At 39.2% G+C, this 12,277-nt stretch overlaps 1 protein-coding gene across 2 annotated transcripts in view; it reads left to right on the top strand.

Annotated features, from left to right (window-relative positions):
* Window positions 1-12,277, top strand: part of NCK2 (NCK adaptor protein 2) — a 137,380-nt gene that overhangs the window by 2,336 nt on the left and 122,767 nt on the right. The gene's annotated exons all lie outside the window — the stretch shown is intronic.

Raw genomic sequence — 12,277 nt, 5'->3', positions numbered from 1 at the left:
TATTTGAGAAATGAGCCAACATCCATATTACATACACCGGAAACCTTCCTTGCATGTACATAAACTGGATAACCTTTTAAATACCCTGAAGACTCCCTGATTGCCCAGAATGGCCTGAGTGAGTCCTTTCCTTGTTCATTCGCATTAGGTTAATTTGCCTTGGTGAGATGAGGCTGTGTTGCTCTCTGGGACACATACACTCTTAGCTGACCAGACTAACTTGCAATGTGCTCTGGGGGAAAGGACTGTAGTCACCCATCTCTGCCTTTAAAAATGAGACTAATTGGCTGAAAAGCAGTAGATTGCTTTCTGGGACGGGGAGGGCAGTAGCCAGTGTTTGGGAAAACTAGTAAGCTAACTTTTTTTCCCCTACAAATGAACTGGAAACTCCCCAGAACTCACCCTAGAGGCTTAGGAAATTATTTTTCTTACCTGCAAGGTTTGCCAATGGGGCTTTCAAATTGTTTCTAAGGGCCTACACTAAAAATGATATCATGTAACATGTTGAATGCTTGAGTTAGGCAACTTAGAAGGAGGTCAAGGCAGTCTTTTAATGGGTTATCAAAAATATGCAGCTAAAGTAAAAATAGTTTCTTAATTTCTTTAGGCTACTTTAGTAACACAGTTTTAAAAATTAGACTTTTTTTTCCCCCTGTTTCACTTTAAACAGATCCCAAAGTATGTATATTTATGAACGTATAATCAACATTAGCAAGTTGTACCCTCCCCCCAACACACATAAACACAGGCCTTTATCACAGTCTGTCCTAAGGTTTCTTTGAGTTTATACATTATACACATAGATACCCAACAAATGCTGATTGAATGAGTGAATATCAAATTCTGAACCTGTTGAGTTATTAGGGCTTTAGGTTCCCACTGAGAAGGAATAACATATAATCACCGGAATCCTTATGCCTCTGCTCAGAACCTCTTTGACATGGTGAAAGTCTTTGTCCATATAATGGGAGAATTTGGTCTGGTGACTCCTCTATTTGGTAAATTCTCTGTCAAATGACTTGCTTTTGTCCTTAAGCTAAAGTTAAGGGGAAAAAAAGACAAAAGCAAAACAAAAAACAAGCCCAACTGTATAACCACCTGGTGGGTTTGCTAAATACTTTACTTTTAAGTAGATGGCCTGTCTGTCCATGTTAACCTGAACTGGAAACTCTGAGCAAAGTATTGTTACCCTGGCCCAGTAAGTTAGTTATTTAGTGCTACCTTACTTTTTACCATTTGTATTTTAATCTTTTTAAGAAAAGAAGCTTCAAGTGCACTCAGAATTTAAATATTGCAATTTCCTATTTTGAGACTGTTTTGGAAAATGGTATGGTTTTGCTGGTCAGTGGTTAATGGAGATCTAAAATGCCACAGATAAAAAATCAAAGATACTAATGCTGATATGGTAATTTATAGTTTACAAATTGCTTTTCACATACACCACCATATTTAATATTTGAAATAGCATGGTAAAATTGGCTCCAGCCCTTATTTTGGTGTGAGGAGACTAGAGCTCAGGTAGTGCCAAGGATGACAGACAGATCTTGAACTTGGGTGTAAGTTCTTTCTTTGGCACCCTGCACCCCCGCTAAGCAGATGTTGGCGACAGCTGATTCTGAATTTGAGTTGACTCATTGAAGATGAGCCATTTCAGGGGAGCAGACAGGAGCCATGTCAGTGAACTTTAGTCCTTCATTGTTAGGAGCCAGCAATTTGAAGAGTGCTTATTGTTAGTGTGCCCATTGGTGAGCTTGGGCTGCCGTCACAGAACACCATGGACTGGGTGTGAAACAAATCTACTTCTCACAGTTCTAGAGGCTAAAAAGTCCAGGATCAGGGTGCTGGGAAATTCAGTTCCTGGAGAGTCTCTCTTCCTGGCTTGTACATGGCCACCTTCTTGATGTGTCCTCACAGGTCCGTTTTCTCTGTTGTCTTTTCTTATGAAGACACCAGTCCTTTTGCAGTAGAGCTCCACGCTTATGGCCTCATTTAACCTTAACTACCCTTTTGACGGCCCTATCTCCAAATACAATCACATTGGGAGTTGGGCCCAATATAGAAGTATTGAGGAGACAATTCAATTCATAACAGTGTGTAACTGTTTAAAAACAAGGCTGGTTATTTAGGAAGTCCTGTTGCTTTCTTCACCCAGATTTGAATCTGCATATTTGAGGACACTTGCCAGGGCTGGGGACAGCAGTCAGGTGTGATGAGGGGGTAGTAACGCACTGTTAGAGAACCTGGAAATAGGGAAGAAGCCTTGGCACTGGGCTTCTAGGTGCTGGTCAGGTTTTCAGTAGAATGATAGAGAAAACAACGTTGACTTAATTCCATTTATGGATGCTGCCCCTTAATGTGTATGTGTTCAACTGCAGGTGTTTTTTCTTTTTTTTTTTTGTTCGTTTTGGATTAGGGTCATGATAAAATATCAGATCTATAGAAAATGTTGGATTTTGTATGGACATGGAAGTATATCCTGGGCCTAGATGAAGAGAGCAAAGTGAGAGGGTGAGGCTGGTGGCAGCCTGGGGCAGAGAGGCCATCCACTCTGAGCCAGCTATTGCTTTGACCCCAGTCTTCCGCCATGTGAGCATGTGTCCCTTCAGTGGGTGTGCCTGGCAGTGCTTGGTAAAGTACACACTGAGCAGTGCATAAATGTGTCCGACCAGGCCAATATGAGTTGGTCAAAATGATTACATAAGGCTGGGGGAATATGTATGTGACTGGTAGCTCTCCAGCTCAAATGTAGTATGTTCATTCACGATTAATTCAGTCAGTTACTGTCATTCGTATGAATTATCCAACCTTTTACTGATAATTTCCACCTAAAAGTCTGAATGTCACAAGCTGTATGTATCATCTCCTGACTTGCCTGTCTTCTCATAGACTCAACTCGGTCATCCCTGAATTTTCCCTCCCCTCCTAAATAACATCATATCGATTTTACCTCCAAAAGATCTCTTACATCTCAGTCCTGCTGTACATTTTATTTCTTCTCTCACTTGTACTGTCAAAATACCTTTCTAACTGCTCTTGCCAGTTCATTCTGCTCACTGCATCCTAATATTCCAGTCTGGCCATAGTCTACATTGGTGGCTCTCCATTGCCCTTATGTCAGTGTCCCAAGTCCTCAGTGTTCTCTTGGTCTCTAAAGATGCACTGAGCCACTAGTACCTGTGATTACACTAAATGACAGTTTGCTAATTGTGATAACAAAATGCCAAAGTTTATAATCAGTTTATATTGAAAGACTTCTGTCCATTGGGGCTGATTGAGTGTTTACACCTTGTATGATGGCATCACAACACATCCACAGCTTTGTACCTTGGCACTGTGCAGACCCTTATGGCGGGAGAGACTGAGTGTGGAAAATGCTGTGTATTTCTCTCAGTGTTGAGTGTTTCCCTGCAAATGCTCTTTGAAGTGCTTGTTTGTCAAGAGCATTGCTGTCCTATTGAAATATTATAATGAGAGTCACAAATGTGAGCCACAGATAATAATTTTAAATGTTCTAGCAGCCACATTCAATATGTAAAAAGAAACAAGTGAAATTAATTTTCATAATTATTTTATTTTGCCTAGTAGAGCTAAAATATTTTTATTTCTATATGTAATCCATATAAAACATTATTAGTGAAATAATTCACTTTGTTTTATTTGTATGAAGTCTTTGAAATGGCATAGATTCTGCCATTACAGCATACCTCATTCCCTCTCCTTACATTTTGAGTATTAGGTAGCCACATGAGGCGAGTGGCTGCCTACTGACGATTGCAGGTCTATACATTTTACATGATTTAAGCTTCCTTTATTCTGTATTTTCCAAAGGTGAAATAGCTAAAAAAGACATAGTAGAAACAACTTACAGTAATAGTAATTACCATTATTATTCTTTAATGGTAAAGGTATAATCTATGTAGTTATAAAGAATAATGTAATATTTCATTCACTCAAACAATTTTAGAATACTAAAATCAGCTTTGGTTACATAGAATGAAAATACCTTCTACATTTTACAAATATTTTTAAATGTGTTTTGAATTGTAGAGGTTAAATTATCAGTGTAAAATAACTCATTTGGGTATTGGTATTCAACATATTTTTGATATATGTTAAATACTTGATTTACAAGTACAGAAGCTAAAATTATATATTTTCTTTAGTGATCATTAGCTTCTCTGCTAACACACACCCATATCACACATTGTAATTATTGTTCTAAGCATTGTACACAAAATAATAACTCATTGAAGCGTCTCAAAAATTTAGTGTGGTTACTTTACAGATCATGATATGGAAGAGACATAGCAGGTTACCTTGCCCAAGGTGACAGCTAAGTTATAAGATTATGTAGCAGATCTGTAATTCAAACTCAGACCATCTGACTTCTTAGTCACCTCTTATCTCTAAGCTGGGTAACCATCTCTTCATTAAGATGTGTCTGAAAATACATAAACAGAGCTACAAACTTTTATTATGTAGAAGATTTGAGAAATGTTGATGGGAAGTCATTGATCCGGGAGTGGAATCCCTCCTATCTGCCAGGTGGTGGAGGAAGCCCTGACCTTTGGACAAACATAACATAATTAAGAGCTGCTCCAGTGGTCCTGGACGGGGAGCTGTGGAGGGTCACAGAGGACCATTATTGAGCACAGTTGACCTTGAGTCCTCAAAGGGGCGAACTCTCCAGCTCTGAGATGGCTATTGGCACCACCTGGAGGGCTCCTTAAACCTCAGGTGGCTGGACTCACCCCAGAGTGTGTGGTGCAGCAGTCTGGATTGGGGCCTGGGAATTTGCTTTTCTGATGAGTTCTCAGGTGATCTGTGTGGGACTGGCACCACCTGTTGAGAACTGCTGCTGAGGGATTTGCAAAATTAACTGGGGGTGAAGGGGCCGGTGCATAGCTGAAGAGGTTTTCTATTTTGTAGTAACAGCATTTAATTTGAGAGAGGTCTGCAAGCTTGCTCTGCAGGCACTATCCCTACAGGTCTTTGTAGTTGTGCCCATTCATAAAGAGCTGTGGGATGAGCCCCCACCCTATCTCTACTACAATGGAGGCTGAGGAAGCTGGAGTGAGTTTTAGAGACCCTTTGGGAGGCCATTTTAAGCTGCATCTTTTTTTTTTTTTTTTTTTTTTTTAAGAGTTACTGTCAGTAAAGTGGAGGTGGGTAAATAGGTGCTTGCAGAAAACCTGGGGGCTCAACACACCAGATCCTTTTCCTTTGTGTTCCTATGACGTCTGTGTAGGTCCTGAAGCATTCCCAAATGGCTTTGGAAATGTACTTCTTAGGTCATGAGAGAGGCTCGGTCAAGTCTCGATCTGGATTTTTGGAAGATGGCTATTACAAGGTTCCAGTGGGACCTTCGACTGTGGCTGCCATTCCAAGTGCCAGATCATCCCAATCCTGTGCTTATGTTTTTGGAAGACTCTTAGCCATCAAAGCGTTGGGCAGCCTTCCCCTGGAGCAGATGGACTGAGGTACAACCAAGAGTCTGGTGCCTCTTGGGGGAGGCTGCTGTGTGTCCCAAGACTCAGGGACACAGCGGTTTTCCCATGTGCTACCACTTGGACAGTTTCTTTCAATTCACAGGTTTAGATTTGCAGTGAAGCTACTTCTCATGTGGCCAGCTCTGTCTCTGTAGCATGTTGCAGGAGGAGCAGCAGCAAACATTCATTTATTTAAACAACCTTAATAATTCCCCTAGCAATGGTGGGGCAGCCACTAGTGAGAAATGTTCAGAGAAGGTGAGGCCATAGTGAAATGTCTAAAAAGGTGCCAGTGCAATCTTATAAGACAAAGCCCACCAGTGTCCACAGTAATTTTCCTTAAGGATGTGCCTCAGTTTAATGTCTTGTGAATTTTGGCTGAATATTTAAGAATGTCTGCAAGTCAGCAAATGTTTGAATTATGTCACTTACGAGGCTGACTATAGAAGAGAAACTACCTCTTTCTCTTCCCCTAGTTCCAGCTGTGTTCATTTTAAGAACAATCACTTTAAAAGCTTGTATCCCTGTTTTCAAGTCTGTGTGTGTTAGGGGGCGGTCTGGTTTGGTGATAAACAACTCTCTTATTGCTCTGAGTGATGGATGCCAGCTTGGGGTCACTGACATAAAATCCGTGAGCAGCTTGAGTATTTTTAAGAGAGCAAGAAATAACAAGGAGGCACAGGGAGTTATTTTAGAGACAGTTTCAGGAAATTTGATAGAGGTGAATAGTGAATTTTCATAAAACTTTAAAAAAAAGAAATATTTAGGAGCAGAATCTGGCGAGATACATAAAAACAGGTTTTTCTTTTGGGTCTCCCCTCTGGTTTCACATTTGTATGACTCACTTAATGTTCTCCCCCGACCCCCAACCATTTATCTTAAAGTCATCTATTTTCCATCTGTCTTCATTACCTGCACCCACATGGTTTTCCCTTTACATGTTTTAGTTATTGCCATCTTTGGATCTATATAGCTTGTTTTAGAAGTTCTTCCTTTATTAAGCCATCTGTCTTGATTAATTTCCTTCTTGTAGTTTCCTTAGTAGGTCTGTTTTCTATGGGTCAGTAGACATGATCCAGTGTTGTCTATAAAGAAACTCTGCCATTACTCTGTACAAAAAGGGGAGAGGGAGAAGCACTCTGCTGTCAGAACTCTCATTTTGACGTGTGCCTGGATGGAACTGTAGTTCAGTTGATCCATCACAGATTGAGGCTTGTGTTTAATTCATTACTGCTTCACCTTGACTCAGCCCTAGTCAGGAAAGCTGAGTCCACCTTCCAAAAACAAAAAGTAGATTCTCTTTTCTTTAATGTCTCAGGTAGGTGAGGGTTACACGTTGAAGAAGAAAATATGTTCTCAACATACTGCTCGTTAATGTGTACAAATTCCCATGTATTTTTGGATCTTACTAGCTGTTAGGTTTGGATTAAGGAATAAAATTAGTTCACTTTTACAAATACAAAAATACCTTTTTAAATGTCAATATTTTAAAAACTTAATTGAAACTTAAACTTCCACTTCTGAATATGGATTAGTGGTTCTCAACTGGGAGCAATTTTGCCAATATGGACACTTGGCAAAGTCTAGAGACATTTTCTAATTGTCATGATTGGGCAGTGCTCCTGGCATCTAGTGAGGACAGGCCAGGGCTGCAGCTAAGCATTTTTACAGTACCCCACAACAGAGAATTACTTGGCCCCAAATGTCACTGTCTCAGCAGCCTTGATGTAACTGCATGCTGCTCTACTTTGGTTAAACATTTAAATTAATGGCATATGTATTCTTCCTTTTGGAGATTTTTTTTTCCATTTTTATAAACATGAAAAATAATACCTGTTTATAGAGTAAAACTATGTAACATACCTGCAGTTAAATATATAAAGGAGACACTTTAATATATAAAGGAGACACTTTAATATAGCTGACTTAACCATGGTTTATCTGTAATATTGTTAGTGATAAAGTATGGCGTACATGGCTTCCTTCATATTTGGATGATATAAATATGAAATGCTGATTTGTAGGGAACATTTTAATATCTTGCTCAACTGTGATAAAAACTCATTTCCCTTAGAATGTTCACTTACAAAGAAGTAATGGGTGCCCCTTATACATCATTTTTAATAAGTAATTGACTTTCAGTGTTTGGTCTAATCAAAGACATCTGTTTACTCAGCTCAGAAAACTTACAATTGGTGATTGTTTATAGAAATTTTTGTTTTGTTGTTATTACTAAAGTTCATGAGTCTAGGTTCAGCCTCATTATCTTTGAGCTGGTCACATCTGTAAGCTTTCAGATATTTCCTTCTCTGTATAGTTCTTAAAAATAAACTTCAGAGGAGAGAGAACAGAAACACCACAAATTAGACCTTTTCCAAGAAGAAGGGAAAGGAAAATGATAATTTGACTGTTAGTCTCTGACTCCCAGGGTCTAGGTTAGTGGCAGAGCTGCCTGTTAGCTGGCCTGGAATATGACGTTGATGTCCGCACTTCTTTCTCTGTAAGCAGGCTGTTACTTGACAAAGTCAGAGCAGCCTAGACATCAAGGGTTCTATTAACAAGTTTCCTTGGCTTTATGTAGATCTAGTTTGTGTAAATCATTTCCTGTTAGAGTGCTCTTCCTTTTTACTTGGTAGCTTCTTATCTCCACTCTTCCTGTTCTGTTACCAGGGTAAACACTAAATCAACACTTTTTAAGTTGTCAGCTAATCTTGGTGGAGATACTTAAAAGTACAATCACCTTTTCTTTTTCTCAGTCCTCTCATCCTCAAGTGAAAAACATCTGAAAAATTCATGGTAATTCTGGACAGCCATAAATTCTAAATGTATGTGCTGTCAACAGTGCATACATCTGATTGTCATCTGTGCCTGCGTTGTCTCTTACAGCCCTGGTTAGAGGAGAGGAGGCAAGTGTGGTTACTCAGCCTTTGGGTAGACGGGAACAGGTGGGTCACAGGTCTCAGCGACCGGTCCCCCAGGGGTCTCATTGGTGCGTGGTTGAGGAGAGGTCTCAGGCCTGGGATGTCTGTGAGATGTCCCAGATCCAGAGCTGCAGACTCTGGACTTCATTGGGTCCTTGGAGTGGTTATTGAAGTCTCCTTCCTTGCCTTTTATGGCAGTAACTTCTTGACTTTTTAATTATAAGAGGAGCTGGGTTAAAACAGGCTCATTCTGAACTTCATTAATAGCTACTCTAAATTTGAACTTCCAGCATCTTGCATCATGTGAGGAATAGAAATGTAGGTTCTCCTCTTCACCTGCTGCTAATTTGGCTCAAGTTGCACAGCCAGTTTTTAACTGCTCTTGACCTCCATTTTGTCTTCTGTGAAACAAGGGCTTGGTTCTAATGTTTTAAAAGACAGTTTATTGTTCTGCCATTCCCTATTTCAAAACTTGAAGTGTACAGTTCTATATTTTAGAGAGTTTCTTCAAAGCAGAATGTCATGAACCGACTTATGTAGTAAGTTTTTGTTGGCTGTTACTTTTTGTGAATCTAGATAGCGGATTGAACGCTCATGTGTGTAGAGATGTAGAAAACCTGAGTTATTCTTCCTGATCTGACCTATAAATCAGACTGCTCTCCCAGTTTTGCTTAACTAAATTGTCACACAATTAATATTTTGGGACACCAGGTATGTGAGAGCCACTGTGCCAGGTGCTATGAAAATATAACCAGACAAAGACCTGCCCTTGAAGAACTTATAAACCAATGTGGAGGCAGATTTTACAGGTTCACAGTCAACTCTAATCTCAATTGACAAGTGTACAAAGTGACTCTTTGCTACCTCTGTGCAGGGTCCTGTAGGAGACACAAGGGGAGACACATGGAAAGCCCCCAAGGCCAGGTAGAATTTATTTCAGTTATTCCAAAGAAGGATAATGTTAATATTTTCTTCAAGATCTTTAGAAGCTCTTCAGTGTACAGGCAACCCTGGAGACAGTGGCATGTGATCTGAGCAGAAGTGGCCCCACTTGCCATCTATCAACCTCTTTCAGCACCGTAGCTGGAGCCAGTGCCTTGTTCTCTCTTCCTAGGATCGCCACTGTGCTTCCTGGGTGAGGGGCATGCTGTCAGTTTGCTTAGGACGAACACTTGATGTGGAGGTCAACTGCTCCATAATTTGAAGATAATGTAAACTGTACTTATATGTTGGGTATTTGCTAGAGTTCTTTAGATCTTAAAAATTAGTAAAACTCCTTGTTGGTGTTCTTTCTTAATGGGACTGTGGCATTAACTAGCACACCGATGTTTCCTTATTCCCTTTTTTAAAATTGATAATGATGTAAATGTGTTAATGCCTTCACATTTTAGTCTGAAACAGATTTATTTTTATCAAATGCTGTTTTGCCTGGATTAGTAATGAATATTGTAACTCAATCCTGTAGACATTTTACAGGTTTATTTTTTATCTTAGTTATTTCCTAGTTTGAAGTGTGTCCTTTAGTTTCCTTTGAAACTAAACCATTTCTTACATCATTATAGATGTTCTTTTTTGTGTATTTTAAATGCAGTGTTTCAAGTTGCTGACTTCTGCTTAATACAGGACCAAAATCATTGTGCCATTTTGACACAAGTTGGTACAAAACTATTTTGCAGAGGTGACCGAATTCAGTGTTTCTGTTTTAGCTCTGTTTAGTGTGCTAGCATTCACACAATTAGAATCATAATCAGTGATTTGCCCTCCATTTCACACTGAACCGGTTTGTGTTTTCTTTAACTTTTGATGACATGGATTAGTGTAAAATGGTTTTCGTGATATACTATAATTAAATTGTGATACACTGTGATTAATGCTTTGTGTTCAAAATAACTTAATTTGAGAATAATGAGAATTTAATATGAGTTTTGTGATGCAGTTTTAAAGATTGATTGGAATTCATTGATTTCTAGCTCTCAGGACCTTGTTAGGAGAGAAGTTAATGTGAGTTAGTAAGTTTGTGTTGGGTCTCATTCAGGGGAACAAGATTTCCTTTTTGTTTACAAAGTCATACAGTATATTTATTATTTTACATGTTTAAGTACACTTAATGTGCTCTATGAAAAACAGCAAAAAATGTACTGTGTCAGCCATGTAATAATCTTATTCTGTTGTGGTGTGCTAATTAATAAGTGTTCATTTCCTTTTGTTGAATACGGTTTTTACTAACTTTTCCAAAGTACAGTTTTAAATGTTGGAAGTCATCCATGTTATTTGTTGCATATGTGTATTTCTGTATACATAGTATATATATATTTTAGACCTTTAATTTTAGATTCTTAGAAAAATTTCAAAGTTAGTATTAAGGGCTCCCATAAACCCAGCATTCAGTTTCCCCTGTTATTAGCATTTACATTACAGGGGTACATTGGTCACAACTAAGTATTGTTAACTAAAGTCCATACTTTATTTGAATTTTCTTAATTTTTGCTAATGTCCTTTGCTGCCTGGGATCCTACCCAAGATACCTCATTACATTTAGTTGTGATGTCTCCTTTGGCTCCTCTTGGCTGTTACAGTTTTTCAGACTTTGTTTCCTTTATACTTACAAGGAATGCCAGTCAGGTATTGCGTAGAATGTTCCTCGGGTGGAGTTTGTCTCATGCTTTTCTCATGATTATACCGGGGTTACGCGTTTTGGAAAGAAGACCACAGAGGATACAGTGCCACTTCCTTGCACCATATCAAGAGCACGTGTTGTCTACATGATGACCACCTGGCTGAAGCAGTGTTTGTGAGGCTTCTCCACTGTAAAGTTAGCTGGTTTTTCATTTGTCTATGCTGTAGTCTTTGGAAGGAAGTCACGTGAAGAGGGAGGAGTTATGTTTTGCTTCCTCAAGGGGGTTGAACATAGTGTACATTAATTACAGTTGTCCCCCCCAATCTGTGGGGAACATATTCCAAAACTCCCAGTCAGTGCCTGAAACTGCAGGTAGTACTGAACCCTATTAATACTGTGTTTTTTTCATATGTATACATACATATGATAAAGTTTATGTTTTAATTTTTTAAATTAAATTTGTTGAGGTAACATTGGTTAATAGGATCATATCATATATGTTTCAGGTGTATGTTTCTATGGTACAAGATCTGTATATTGCATAAAGTTTAATTTATAAATTAGATGCAGTAAGAGATTAACAACACTAATATAAAATAGACCACTTAGAACAATATACTATAATAAAAGTTGTGTGAATGTGGTTTCTCTCTCAAAATACCTCATTGTGGCTTCTCTGGCACTGCCGAATCATCGCCAGCATCACTCCTAGCGCTTTGGGGCTGTTATTAAGTAAAATAAGGGTGACTTAAACACAGGCACTATGACATGGTGATAATGGATCTGATAAACCAGATAGCTACTCAGTGACTAACAGGTGGGGAGCACCTACAGTGTGTAGATGCTGAACAAAAGCACGATTCATGTTCCATGCAAGATGGAGCGGGAGCGCAAGATTTTATCAGGCTACTTAGAACAACTTGCAATTTAAAACTCATGAATTGTTTTTCTGGAATTTTCCATTTTATGTTTTTGGACTGAGGCTGATTGCATGTAACTAAAACCCTGGAAGGTGAAACCATGGATAAGGGGAAACTACTGTATTTGGAATTCCACATGGGAGATTTATCTCCTCTCCATACAGGAGGGAGATGTTCAGTGGTCATCAAAGGCCTTGCAGCACTGCCCTCCGTACTGTTCCGGGGAGGGGAGCTAGGGGCCGATCTGGCAGTGTAGTGTTTTCAGAGCGTGATCCTGGTGTATAAATGAGGAGCGCAGATTCCTGGGGTTTGCTTTGAACCTACTAACCA

Source organism: Furipterus horrens, unplaced genomic scaffold, assembly GCF_987537825.1.
Source record: "Furipterus horrens unplaced genomic scaffold, mFurHor1.1.pri manual_scaffold_6, whole genome shotgun sequence".
NCBI classification, from domain to species: Eukaryota; Metazoa; Chordata; class Mammalia; order Chiroptera; family Furipteridae; genus Furipterus; species Furipterus horrens.
This window is presented reverse-complemented; position numbering and strand designations above follow the sequence as displayed.